General features: G+C 36.2%; 1 protein-coding gene and 1 non-coding gene across 3 annotated transcripts in view; both read left to right on the forward strand.

Moving 5' to 3' along the window:
• Positions 1-1697: 1697 nt before the first annotated feature.
• Positions 1698-12470, forward strand: part of NAALAD2 (N-acetylated alpha-linked acidic dipeptidase 2) — an 80548-nt gene continuing 69775 nt past the window's right edge. Inside the window, exon 1 of one of the 2 annotated variants that reach the window (XM_063784385.1) lies at positions 1698-2039. The gene's annotated coding sequence lies outside the window, so the exon portion shown is untranslated. The remainder of the gene's footprint in view (positions 2040-12470) is intronic. The other variant, XM_063784387.1, reaches the window with a different exon arrangement.
• Positions 8825-8895, forward strand: LOC112204889 (small nucleolar RNA SNORD56). Its single transcript, XR_002938635.1, has one exon. It is a non-coding gene; the product is annotated as a small nucleolar RNA SNORD56 (small nucleolar RNA).

Raw genomic sequence — 12470 nt, forward strand, 5'->3', positions numbered from 1 at the left:
GGTGAACCCAAACCTGTGGCCCTCAACACATTTCTAGGTAAAGCAAGCTCCTGACATATCTGTGGATATCCTCTCATTAGAAGAAGGGGGAAGAGACCATCTCAAAGTAATTCATTTAATATAGCTTTGCAGCATTAATTTTATTTTGACAAAGAGACACAAAGTAAATAAAATTTCTAAAAAACTATAAACTTTCAAGCATTTTCACACTAAGTCTAGCCCTGCTCACATGCCAGGGAAATATAAAGGTGATCTGTTTCTCAACCTGACCAAGATGCTACAGTAATTAAAAATAAACTCAATCCCTGGATCTCTACCAAAGGGTCTTTTCATATGGATCAAAGTGTATCTACTCATCACATTCTGGAAAAATTATTTGTCTGGAAATAGACAAATTATCCAAAATATAATAGAAATAACAGCCTCTGGAAAGGGCCAAATAAGACTCTTACTGATACAACAGCTAAATCTAGGTCTGATGCTTATTCTCTGTGGACAACAATAGCAGAGCTAATGGCTGATTTGTGGGAAGTAAACATTACGTTTGCAGAATCGTACATGATTTCAGTAGAAGGGCAAGGAAATTTCAGCTGGGAACAGATTGCTCCATGGTAATATGATCACTATGTACCCAACAATGGCTCTTTCTTCCTAGCGTCAATGCAGATGTTGTTTTCTCCTTAACTGTTATCATTTCTGTTTCTAATCACATAAAAGTGTATCTGTTACATATCTGAAGTAAATTCATACTAGCGGTGTAACATCTCCAGCCGTTTAAGTGTAAAAAGAGAAAACGTATGATGTGTTTACTCACTGTTTTATACTCTGTAACGCATGAAGAGAAGATCCTTTTATTCATTGCCTGTACTTTTATTTTTAAACTTTCTGAAACACCTTATGTTATATCCAGCATAGAACTGAGTTTTCCTTTTTGATTTAATCTGACAATATTTTTTTCCTCTAATAAGAGAGTCAAGCCTACTTACTTTTATTGGTAAATTCTGTTTGGTTATATTTTGGTTACAGCATGTTATGCTGTGATCTATATGCACATATCTTCTTTTGCTGCCTTGTTTGTTTTTATTGATTTTGTTTTGATGTTGTGATATTTGGAAGAGTTAAATTTTTATTCTGATGGCTACCTTATGTAATTTCATAAAATCATCTCTTTCTTTAGCAGTAGCTAATGTCTCTAAACTAAGAACAATGGTATTAACTCTTTCTTGTCTTCCCTATGTGATCTTTCATCCCCCAATTTGATATAATAATATTAACTTTGTTTCCCCTGATGCCATTAAGTGCACCTACATTTCTATAAACAGTATCCTTTGACTCCCAGGCATTACAGATGAGCAGTCAGTAAAATCATTCTGCAGAATACCTTCTTTTTCCTTTTCTTCTATTTTTCTTAGTTGTATCTACATCGCCAGAGCACCTACAGTTGCATTTCTTTCTGTCAGCTTTATCCAGCATTTGTTTTTGCCTTTTATTTGAAGTTAAATATATTCCTTGCTCACTACGACACTGGGGAGAGGAAGGTTTTTGTTGTCATTGTTGTGCTTGTACAGTTGCTTATTTAAAAACATTGGCAAAAACAAACAAAAAATGTATGTAGATGGAATGGAGATAAGACAGAAAATGAGAGAGATTGATAATGAGTGTGCTTATTCTAGACTGGGAGGGGTGCTACACTGAGTAGTGTCTCAAGGCTGCAGGAAAGGATGGTTGATTGTGAGCAGGTGGAGTTTCCACTGAAGGAGAGAAGTCCTGCCTTCAACAACCTGTGCAGAACCAGGAACTGGTAATGGTTCAAATCAACTTACAGACCTGGAGGTAGAAATTTAAGAAAGCTCGTTTAGCACCTAGTTTCCTAGAAAATATTAGCTACTATTTGCTGAGCATCTGTCAGTCTGTCTGCAGCATGGAAGATCTGAGTACAGGGGAGACTGGATTAGTAACAGTGGGTCAGAAAATTATATAATATTCAACCAAAATTCCTGCTTTACATAGACGGCACCTGGTATTTCCAGAACTACAAGGTAAAGAAATTATTTGTGCTTGAACTTGCAGAAAACTGCCTTTTCCCTTCTTCTCTTGCATCTTAACCTGGAGCTTCTCTTTTCTTGAGCCTCAGTGTCCTTCCCAACTCAATTTATAACTGACTTCCTGCAGTTTCTCCTTAGGACAGGGCTTTGTTTTGGGGGTGGTTAATTTGTAGGGTTCATAGGATACAGACCACTCACAGCACTGCTTTTTGCCATCCTCACTCTCAGCTGTGAGTTGAGGCTCAGGAAGCCTTCTGCCAGCCTCAGCTGCTGTTCTCAGATTAATCTGCTAAGTTCTTTTTGCTTAGTAGGAATCTCTGAATTTAGTAACATAGATGTTAGCAATTGTATTTCTAGTTTTTCCAGTTCCCAGAGCCATTAAAGATTTTTTTCCTTTCCTTTCCTTCTTCCAAAACAGTTGGTGATTCCCCTGGGTCTCTATGGTTTAACCTCACAAAAGGTTCATGATGACACCCTGTTACATTGTTTTGTCATAGTTAATACCTTGTTATCCCAGTTGCTCAGTCAATTTTTGTGAGAGATTCAGGGATATTAATAAAACTGTGCTGCTGCTACTAGCATCTTGCATAAAAGCCCTATTAATTAAAATGTTTATTTTACGTGTGATTTGAACTTGTAATTTTTATTCAAAGTTTTTCAACAGAGATCCAGAGAAGACCCTCTTTATATTTGTAGTTTTGTGCATTGCAACACTTTTTAGTGAAAAAAAAAACCATGAGAACAACACAAGTGATTTTAAAAGAATAAACCTACAATCCATTAATTATAAAATGAAATACTGTGCAGGTGTTAAGAATGAGGGAATCAATAAGAACTTGTGTTGGGTAACTATAAACTTTTAAAAAATAAAGTATATGCTCATGTGACCATATTATCGTTTAAAAAAATACAAGCATACTTGCACACACCTTCAAGCAAAATGGGTACATGCATTTAAAAATATTTAAATTAAGTAAATGGTCCAATAATTTAACTTTGTAAAATTCTATGTTCTCTGATTATTTTATATGCTAGAAACAGGCATTACTGTTTTGTTTATTTCATTTGAAATAATTGTAGTCACATGAGGTTTAAGTTATAAGACAGAGAGGTCACATATGCCTATTTTCTAATTGGATACCTTATTTATTACTATTGAGTTTTGAGAATTCTTTATATATGCTAGATGTAAGCTCTTTGTCAGATATATAGTATGCAAATTATTTCTCCCAGTCTGTAATTCATGTTTTCAACCTCTTTACAGGGTCTAAGTTAAAAAAAAAAAAAAAAAGGTGTTCATTTATTTTAATGAAGTCCAGTTTTATCACTTTTTCCTTTTGTAGATTTTGTTTTTGATATCAAGCCTAAAAATTCTTTGCCTAGCCCAAGGTCTCAAGAGTTTTCTTCTATTTTTAAAAGTTTAATGAATGAATGAATTTATTTATTTATTTATTTATTATTTTTGACACGAGGTTTCGCCCAAGCTGTAGTGCAGTGGTGCCATCATTGCTCACTGCAGCCACGAACTACTGGACTGAAGTGATCCTTCTGTCTCAGCCACTTGAGTAGTAGCTGAGATTACAGGCACGAGCTACCATACATGACTTAAAGTTTTATAATACTACATTTTACATTTAAGCCTGTGATTTATGTGAGCTAAATTTTATATAAAGTATAAATTTAGGTCAGTCTTAGTTTTTATATCTATGAATGTCCAATTGCTCTAGCACCATTTGTTGAAAAAGGTATCCTTCCTTTAAACTGTTTTTGCATCCTTGTTAAAAAAAAAATCAGTTGAATATTGTGTGGTCTGTCACCTTTTAATAAGATAAAAACATTAACACTCACCAGATATTGAAGTTTAGAAACTTTTTTAAAGCTAAACTTCTGAAAACAGAATACAAAATAAAAAACATGTCAAATTAGTCAATTTGCATAAGACCAGTTCATTTAAATATATTAAAATACAAACTAATTCAAACCACTAAAGTGATAATGCAAGACTATAAATTTAAAGGCTAATTATTAAGTCAAACTGCTGTATTCTATGTGTTAGAGTGAGTTCAGAAAGATCCATTGTATTATTGAATAGGCAAAAGTTTTAATTTCAGAGGATGAAGCTGACATATTACTGCCACCTTGTGGATATTCTGTTATTACAGGCTATTATAAAAAGCAATGAGGGTATATAATCTGTTCTAACAAGAAACATTTCCTTTTTTTGTCGTTTTTATTATTATTATCATTACATTTTAAGTTCTGAGATACATATACAGAACGTGGAGGTTTGTTACATAGGTATACACGTGCCATGGTGGTTTACTGCACCCATCAACCCATCATCTACATTAGGTATTTCTCCTAATGCTATCACTCCCCCAGCCCCCCACCCCCTGACAGGCCCCGGTGTGTGATGTTCCCCTCCCTGTGTCCATGTGTTCTCATTGTTCAACTCAAAAAAAAAAAAAAAAAAAAAAGATGCATTTTCTGCTTTCCCAATTTCTTAAATGCAATGCAACTTTATGTTTAATTTAACTAATTTAATTTTTTGAGACAAGGTCTAGCTCTGTTACCTAGGCTGGAGTGGAGTGGCATGAATATGGTTCAGTAAAACCTCCACCTCCCTGGCTCAAGTGATCCTCCTTTCTCAGCCTCCTGAGTAGCTAGGACCACAGGCATGCGCCACCATAGCCAGCTAATTTCTTTTTTCTTTTTTGTAGAGTTGAGGTCTCACTTTGTTGTCCAAGCTGGTCTCAAACTACTGGGCTCAAAGGATCCTCCTGCCATGGCCTCCCAAAGTGCTTGGATTTATGGGTGTGTGCCATAGCACCAGGCCTAAGCAACTTTAGAGAAGCCTTTTTTTCTTTCATAAAAACAGTTGTAGATATTTTCCTTATGGAATTTATTTGTGATAATATATTTTAATAGATGGTTTAATTTGTTAAATAACTTGTCTCAGATAATAATAATTAATTAATATTAAAACTACAAAACAGGCAGGGTCTTCTTTTTCTATGAAAAATGAAAGTTGATTCTGACATCTATGTAAACAGTTTAAGTATTCAAAGTATATAAATGTGAAGTCCTATCAAGAGTAATTAGACAAGAGAAAGAAATAAAGGGCATTCAAATTGGAAAGGAGGATGTCAAATTGTTCCTGTTTGCAGTTGACATGATCTTATATATAGGAAAACCTGAAGACTCTACCAGAAAACTTTTAGAACAAACAAATTCAGTGAAGTTGCAAGACACAAAACTAATACACAAAAATTGGTGGCATTTATATATATGAACAACAAACTAGCTGAAAAAGAAATCAAGATGGCAAACCTATTTACAATAGTTACCAAAAAAAAACCTAGACATAAATGTAACCAAGGAGGTAAAATGAAAACTACAAAATACCGATGAAAGAAATTGAAGAAGATACAAATAAATGAAAAGTAAAAAGTAGAAAGTAGAACAGAGGATACTGCAGGCTGAAAAGGGTAGGGAGAAAGGAGGGATAGTAAGAGATTTGTTAATGGATACAAAATTACAGCTAGGTAGGAGTAATAAGTTCCAGTGTTCTATAGCACTGTAGATGACATTCATGCTCATGGATCAGAAATACTAATGTTGTTAAAGTGACAGTACACTCAAAAGCAACCTACAGATTCAATGCAATCTCTATCAAAATACCAATGAATATTTTTCACAAAATTAAAAAAAAATCCAAAGAGATTGTATGGAATCAAAAGTATCCTCAATAGCCAAAGCAATCCTAAGCAAAAAGAACAAAGCTGGATGTATCATGCTACCAGACCTCAGAATACACTACAAAGCTGTAGTAAACAAAACATCATGGTATTGGCATAAAAACAGACACATAGACCTATGGAATAGAATAAAGAACCCAGAAAATCCACATATCTCAGGCAATTGATTTTTTACAAAGATGCCAAGAACACTCATTGGGGAAAGGATAGTCTCTTCAATAAATGGTGCTTGGAAAACTGGATATCCAAATGCAGAAGGATGAAACTAGACCCCTGCCTCTCACCCTATACAAAAATCAACTCAAAGTATCTCAAATACCGAAATATAAGACCCAAAATGGTAAAGCTACTAGAAGAAAACATAGGGGAGATCCTTCAGGACATTGCTCTGGGAAAAGATTTTATGAATAAGGCATCAAAAGCACAGGCAACAAAAGAAAAAGTAAACAAATGGGATCACATCAAGCTAAAAAGCTTCTGCACAGCAAAGGAAATAATGAAGTGAGTGAAAAGACAACCTACAGAATGGGAGAAAATATAAACTACTCATCTGGCAGGAAATTAATATCAAGAATATACAAGGAATTCAAACATATCAACAGCAAAGAAACCCAACAATCTAATTAAATATAAGCAAATGCTCTGAACAGACATTTCTCAAAAGAAGACATACAAATGACCAACAAATTTATGAAAAAATGTTCAACACCACTAATCAGCAGGGAAATGCTAATCAAAGCCACAATGAGGCATCATCTCACCCCAGTTAGGATGGCTATTATAGAAGAGACAAAAATAAATGCTGGCAAAGATGTGAAGAAAAGGGACTTTTTTTTTTGACAGTCTCATTCTCCGTCCAGGCTGGAGTGCAGTGGTGGTGTAACCTGGCTCCCTCTGCTTCTAGGGTTCAAATAGTTCTCCTGCCTCAGCCTCATGAGTAGCTGGGGAAAAAGGAACTCTTATACACTGTTGGTAGGAATGTAAATTAGTGCAGCCAGTATGGTGAACAGTATTGAAACCCCTCAAGCAATCCCACTACTGGGAATTTATCCAAAGGAAAAAAAGCATTATGTTGGAGAGACATCGGCATCCCCATGTTTATTGCAACAGTGTTCACAATAGCCAAGATATGGAATCAACCTAGGTTTCCAACAACAGATGAATGGATTTTTAAAATGTGGTATATATACACCAAGGAAGGCTATTTAGCCATAAAAAAAGAATAAATAAAATCCTGTCATTCTCAGCAACATGGATGGAACTGGAGGATATTATGTTAAGCAAAATAAGCCAGGAATAGAAATTTCAACACCACATGTTCTCACTCATGCAGAAGCTAAAAAAAAGTTGATCTCATAGAAGTAAAAAGTAGAACAGAGAATACTGCAGGTTGAAAAGTGTAGGGAGAAAGGAGGGATAGTAAGAGATTTGTTAACGGATACAAAATTACAGTTAGGTAGGAGTAATAAGTTCTAGTGTTCTATAGTACTGTAGATGACTATAGTTAACAATACTATATTATGTAGTTTAAAATACCAAGGAGTAGTTTGAATGTTCCCAACACAAAGAAATAATAAATGTTTGAGATGATAGATATGCTAATTACCCTGATCTGATCACCATCTACATGTATTGAAACATCCCCATATAGCAATGAATATGTATAATCTTTGTCAATTTAAAAAGTAAAAAAAAAAGTTAATCTTGAAGAATGCATTTGAAGAACTTGTACTCAAGAAATCAACTTATTTTAAGAACTTGAGTCTCCTTGGAATTTGTGTTTTCTAGACCAGTACTTCTCCAAATTAAAGCAAATTTAGGCTGGGCATGGTGGCTCATGCCTATAATCTCAGCACTTTGGAAGGCCGAGGCCAGCAGATCACTTGAGGTCAGGAGTTCGAGACCAGCTGACCCAACATTGTGAAACCCTGTCTCTACTAAAAATACAAAAATTAGCCGGGCATGATGGCATGCGCCTGTAATCCCAGCTACTTTGTAGGCCGAGGCAGGATAATCGCTTAAACTGAAGAGATGGAAGTTGCAGTGAGCCAAGATTGAACCACTGCACTCCAGCCTGGGCAACAGAGCAAGACTCTGTCTCAAAAAAAAAAAAAAAGAAAAAAGCGAATTTAGTTCACTTTGGTATTGTGTCAAAATGTAGATTCTTTTAAAGTAAATCCAGAGAATTTAGATGTAGTTGAAGCTTGTAATCTGTTCTTAATTTTTTTAATAAAAATAAAATATTTAGATTTAGAGTAAATCTAAAGTGAGGCCTGAAGCTACTCCCAGGTGATACTGATGCTGCTCATTTTTGCCCAAATTTTGAGTCACAAGATTCTAAATTAGTGGTTTGAAGTCCTACATGCGTAATCACTTGGGGAGCTCAATTAACACCCAGCAACAGACTAATTACTAATAAATCAGAATCTTCAGTATTAGGCTTCAATCATTGGCAATTTTTTTTTTTTTTTTGAGATGGAGTCTCCCACTGCCGCCCAGGCTGAAGGGCACTGGCACCATCTTGGCTCACTGCAAGCTCCGCCTCCTGGGTTGTCGCCATTCTCCTGCCTCAGCCTCCCGAGTAGCTGGGACTACAGGCACCCGCCACCACGCCCGGCTAATTTTTTGTATTTTTAGTAGAGACGGGGTTTCACCGTGTTAGCCAGGATGGTCTCGATCTCCTGACCTCATGATCCTCCCGCCTTGGCCTCCCAAAGTGCTGGGATTACAGGCGTGAGCCATCGCGCCCAGCCAATCATTGGCATTTTTAAAGGTCCCAGGTGATTCTAATGTGAGGTCTTTACAGACATCTTGTAAGTTAAAAACTATAAAGTGTAAAATTGTCTTTACCTCCCTTTTGGAAACCACAAATGTATGTCAAAGTTGGAACAGAAGTAGAAAGCATACAAAAATGAACTTGACAATACCCATCTACAGATCCGTGATAGGCATTTGTGTACAACTTGACCTACGTGACATTTAAGGTCAGTTTGCTCCGATTATTATTAAGAATAAAGTATACTACAATGATGGCAATATGTTTCATCGACAGCAGTTCACCCATTGAGTATTGATACCGTGGGTCTGAGTGAAGCTGAGGGTGGAGGAAACACAGGGTGAGGGAGCGGGATAGTTTGCCCCTTCAAGGACTGACAGGATATAACACAAAAGGCGGGGAGGGGGAAAGAATAAAGTCTACCTTCTGAGTAAAGCAAAGCAAAGTGTCCTCAGCCAATCCAAGTGGCGCCTGTAAATACCATTATCTAGAGAAAATATGATTAAAGAAGTGGCTTTTGTGTGTAGGAAGGTAAGAAGTTTCTGGATATTTGTACTGAGTAGGAATCAAGATTTCTGGGTAGAGATGCTGGAAGAAAATCAGCACCTAGTCCAGGAAAAAAAAAAGAAAAGAAAAGTTCTCCGAATTTTTCTGCTTGAATTCCATGAACTCAAACTTGTAATTTAGTCTTTAAACATAATAGTGAGTCATAATATTGCCTACGTATACGAGGAAGAAAATGTTGTTTTACCTATCTTCCCAATGGGAAAAAAGTGGCTCATAAAGAAACCTTGACTTCCAACTAAACTTTCAGGTTACTTAGCCTCAAATCCATTCCACTAAAATACAAGTGTGTGCTCTAAGTAGAAAGTAGAAGGATGGTTACCAGAGGCTGGGTTGGGAGAAGGGGAGGAAGGGAGTGGGAGCCTGTTGATCAAAGGGTACAAAGTTTCAGATATGGGAGGAACAGGTTTTGAGATCTATTGCACAGCAGAGTGACTGTAGTCAATAATAATGTACTACATACTTCAAAATAGTAGTAAATTTCACATCTCACCATAAAAAATGAAGGGTAAGTGAGATGATGGATATGTTCATTAGCTTGATTTAATCATGCCACCTTATATATATATATATATATATATCTCACATTGTAGCCTATAAATGTATACAATTATGGTTTGTCAATCAAAAATATTTATATAAATTTTTAAAATATCTGTACGCTAATAGAGATATTACAATCAGTGCCCATAGAGGAAGAAGGAGGATGTTGGATGAGTATATTTTCTTCTGATCCAACTGACTCTGCATGAAGCTTAAAAAAGTCAATTACCACCTTTCCTTTTTTCTAAGTAGCTTTGTTGAGGTATAGGTGACCTGCAATAAACTCCACATATTTAAAACTGCATGATTTGAGAAGTTTTGACATATATAAATATACATGTGTAAGACCACCACCATAATCAAGATAATAAACATCAATCACCTAAAAATTTCCTTGTGCCACTTTCTGTTTTGTTTAAGATGGGATCTTGTCATGTTGCCCAGGCTGTTCTCAAACTCCTGGGTGCAAGTAATCCTCCTGCCTCAGCCATCCACAATGCTGGGATTACAGGCCTGAGCTACTGCCCTCGGCCTCCTTATGCCACTTTGTAATCCCACCCTCCTGACCTTCCCTGCTGCTCCTCTCCAAGCAACTACTGATCTGCTTTCTGTCACTATAGATAAGTTTGCATTGTCTAGAATGTTATATAAATGGGTCATAGAGTATACATTTGTTGTTTTTGCCTGGCTTCTTTCACTCAATATTTGTCATGAGATTTGTCCTTGTTATGTGCATACATTTTTATTGCAAAATAGTGTTTGATTGCTTGACTATATCAGTTTGTTTAACCTTTTATAGTACTTGTTAATGGAAATCTTTGTTGTTTCCCGTTTGAGGGGGTAATTGTTTGTTTGTTTGTTTGTTTGTTTGTTTTGAGATGAAGTCTCACTCTGTCACCCAGGCTGGAGTGCAATGGCATGATCTCGGCTCACTGCAACCTCTGCCTCCCAGGTTCAAGCAATTCTCCTGCCTCAGGCTCCCAAGTAGCTGGGATTACAGGTATGCACCACCCCACCAGGCTAATTTTTGTATTTTTAATGGAGACAGGGTTTCATCATGTTGGCCAGACTGGTCTCAAATCCCCGGCCTCAGGTGATCCACCCTCCTCGGCCTCTCAAAGTGTTAGGTGGCATGAGCCACCAAGCCTGGCGTGAGGGTATAATTTTTAAAAAGCTTCTGTGAACACTCATACACAAGTCTTTATATGGACATATGCTTTTGTTTCTCTTGAGTAATACCTAGGAATGAAATGGCTGGACCATCTGCCTGTTTTCTGACAGCATCCAATTAGAGCAAACCCCTTCTTTCTTAGACATTCACTCATCTCCCAACCAAAGGGTAAGTCCTATAACAGGTTCCTTTTAACATCCTATTACTGAGACACCCATTGGTTTCTCTTGGTATGTGTTCTCCTTGTAGCAGGCCAGGCATGGTGGCTCATACCAGTAGTTCCAGCACTTTAGGAGGCCGAGGTGGGAGGACGACTTAAGGTCAGGAGTTCGAGACCAGCCTGGCCAACATGATGAAACCCCGTCTCTACTAAAAATACAAAAATTAGCCCAGCGTGGTTGTGGGCACCTGTAATCCCAGCTACTAGGAAGGCTGAGGCAAGAGAATACTTGAACCTAGGAGGAGGAGGTTACAGTGAGCCGAGATCATGCTATTGCACTCCAGCCTGGGTGACAGAGCAAGACTCCGTCTCAAAAAAAAAAAAGGAAAAAAGAAAGTTGTAGCAAATCTAATTAATTACAAGTGTGTTTCTAGAGGTCTTTGCCTGTAATTATTGTCTAGAATTTTTTTCCATTTTACTTAAATCATCTGGTTTATTGGCATAAAGTTCTTCAAAGTATTTTCTTACTATTCTTTTAATATCTATAAAATCTAAAGCCATATCACCTTTTTTATTCCTGATATTGGTAATTTGTGTCTTCTCTTCATTTCCTTATCAGTTTTACTAATGGTTTATCGAGTTTATTGATCTTCTCAAAGACCAATAGGTTTTGGGTTTATTGATCTCAATTGTTTTTGTTTTCTGTATCACTGAATTTTGCTAAGATTATTACTTCTGTGATTCTGCATACTTTAGGTTGAATTTCTATTCTTTTTCTAGTTCTTATGATAAAATATGAAGTTATTGATTTTTTTTTCTTTTCTAATATGTAGGCTTTTAGTGCTAAAAATTTCCCTTTCAAGTACTGCTTTACTTGCATTACATACATTTTTGTATGTTGTGTTTTCACTTTAAAACACTTCCCGATTTCTCTTTAGATATCCTCTCTGAGTCACAGGTTATTTAAAATATGTTATTTGGTTTCCAAATAATTGAGAATTTTTCAGATATCTTTCTGTTACTGATTTCTAATTTAATTCCATTGTGCTCAGAATATGTATTTTGTGTAATTTGAACCATTTCAAACTTAGTTAGTTTTATGCCCCAGAATATGAACTATCCTGTTAAATGTTTTCTGTAATGTTGAAAAAAAATGCACGATCTGCTGTTGTTGGTTGACAGTGTTGCACCATCTTATATGTTTCTACTGATTTTATGTCTACTTTTTCTATCAACTGTTGACAGAGAAGTTTAAAAATCCATTATAATTAGGAACGTGTTCAATTCTTCTTGCAGTTCTATCAGTGTCTGCTTTATGTATATTGAAAGCTTGTTCATAGGTGCATAAATGTTTAGGATCATTATGTCCTCTCGATGAGTTGATCACTTTATGATTCTAAAATGACCTAATTTTATCACTGCTAATATTCTTTGCTCTTAAATGTACTTCCTC

The sequence above is a fragment of the Pan troglodytes genome, chromosome 9, assembly GCF_028858775.2.
Source record: "Pan troglodytes isolate AG18354 chromosome 9, NHGRI_mPanTro3-v2.0_pri, whole genome shotgun sequence".
Taxonomy (NCBI): domain Eukaryota; kingdom Metazoa; phylum Chordata; class Mammalia; order Primates; family Hominidae; genus Pan; species Pan troglodytes.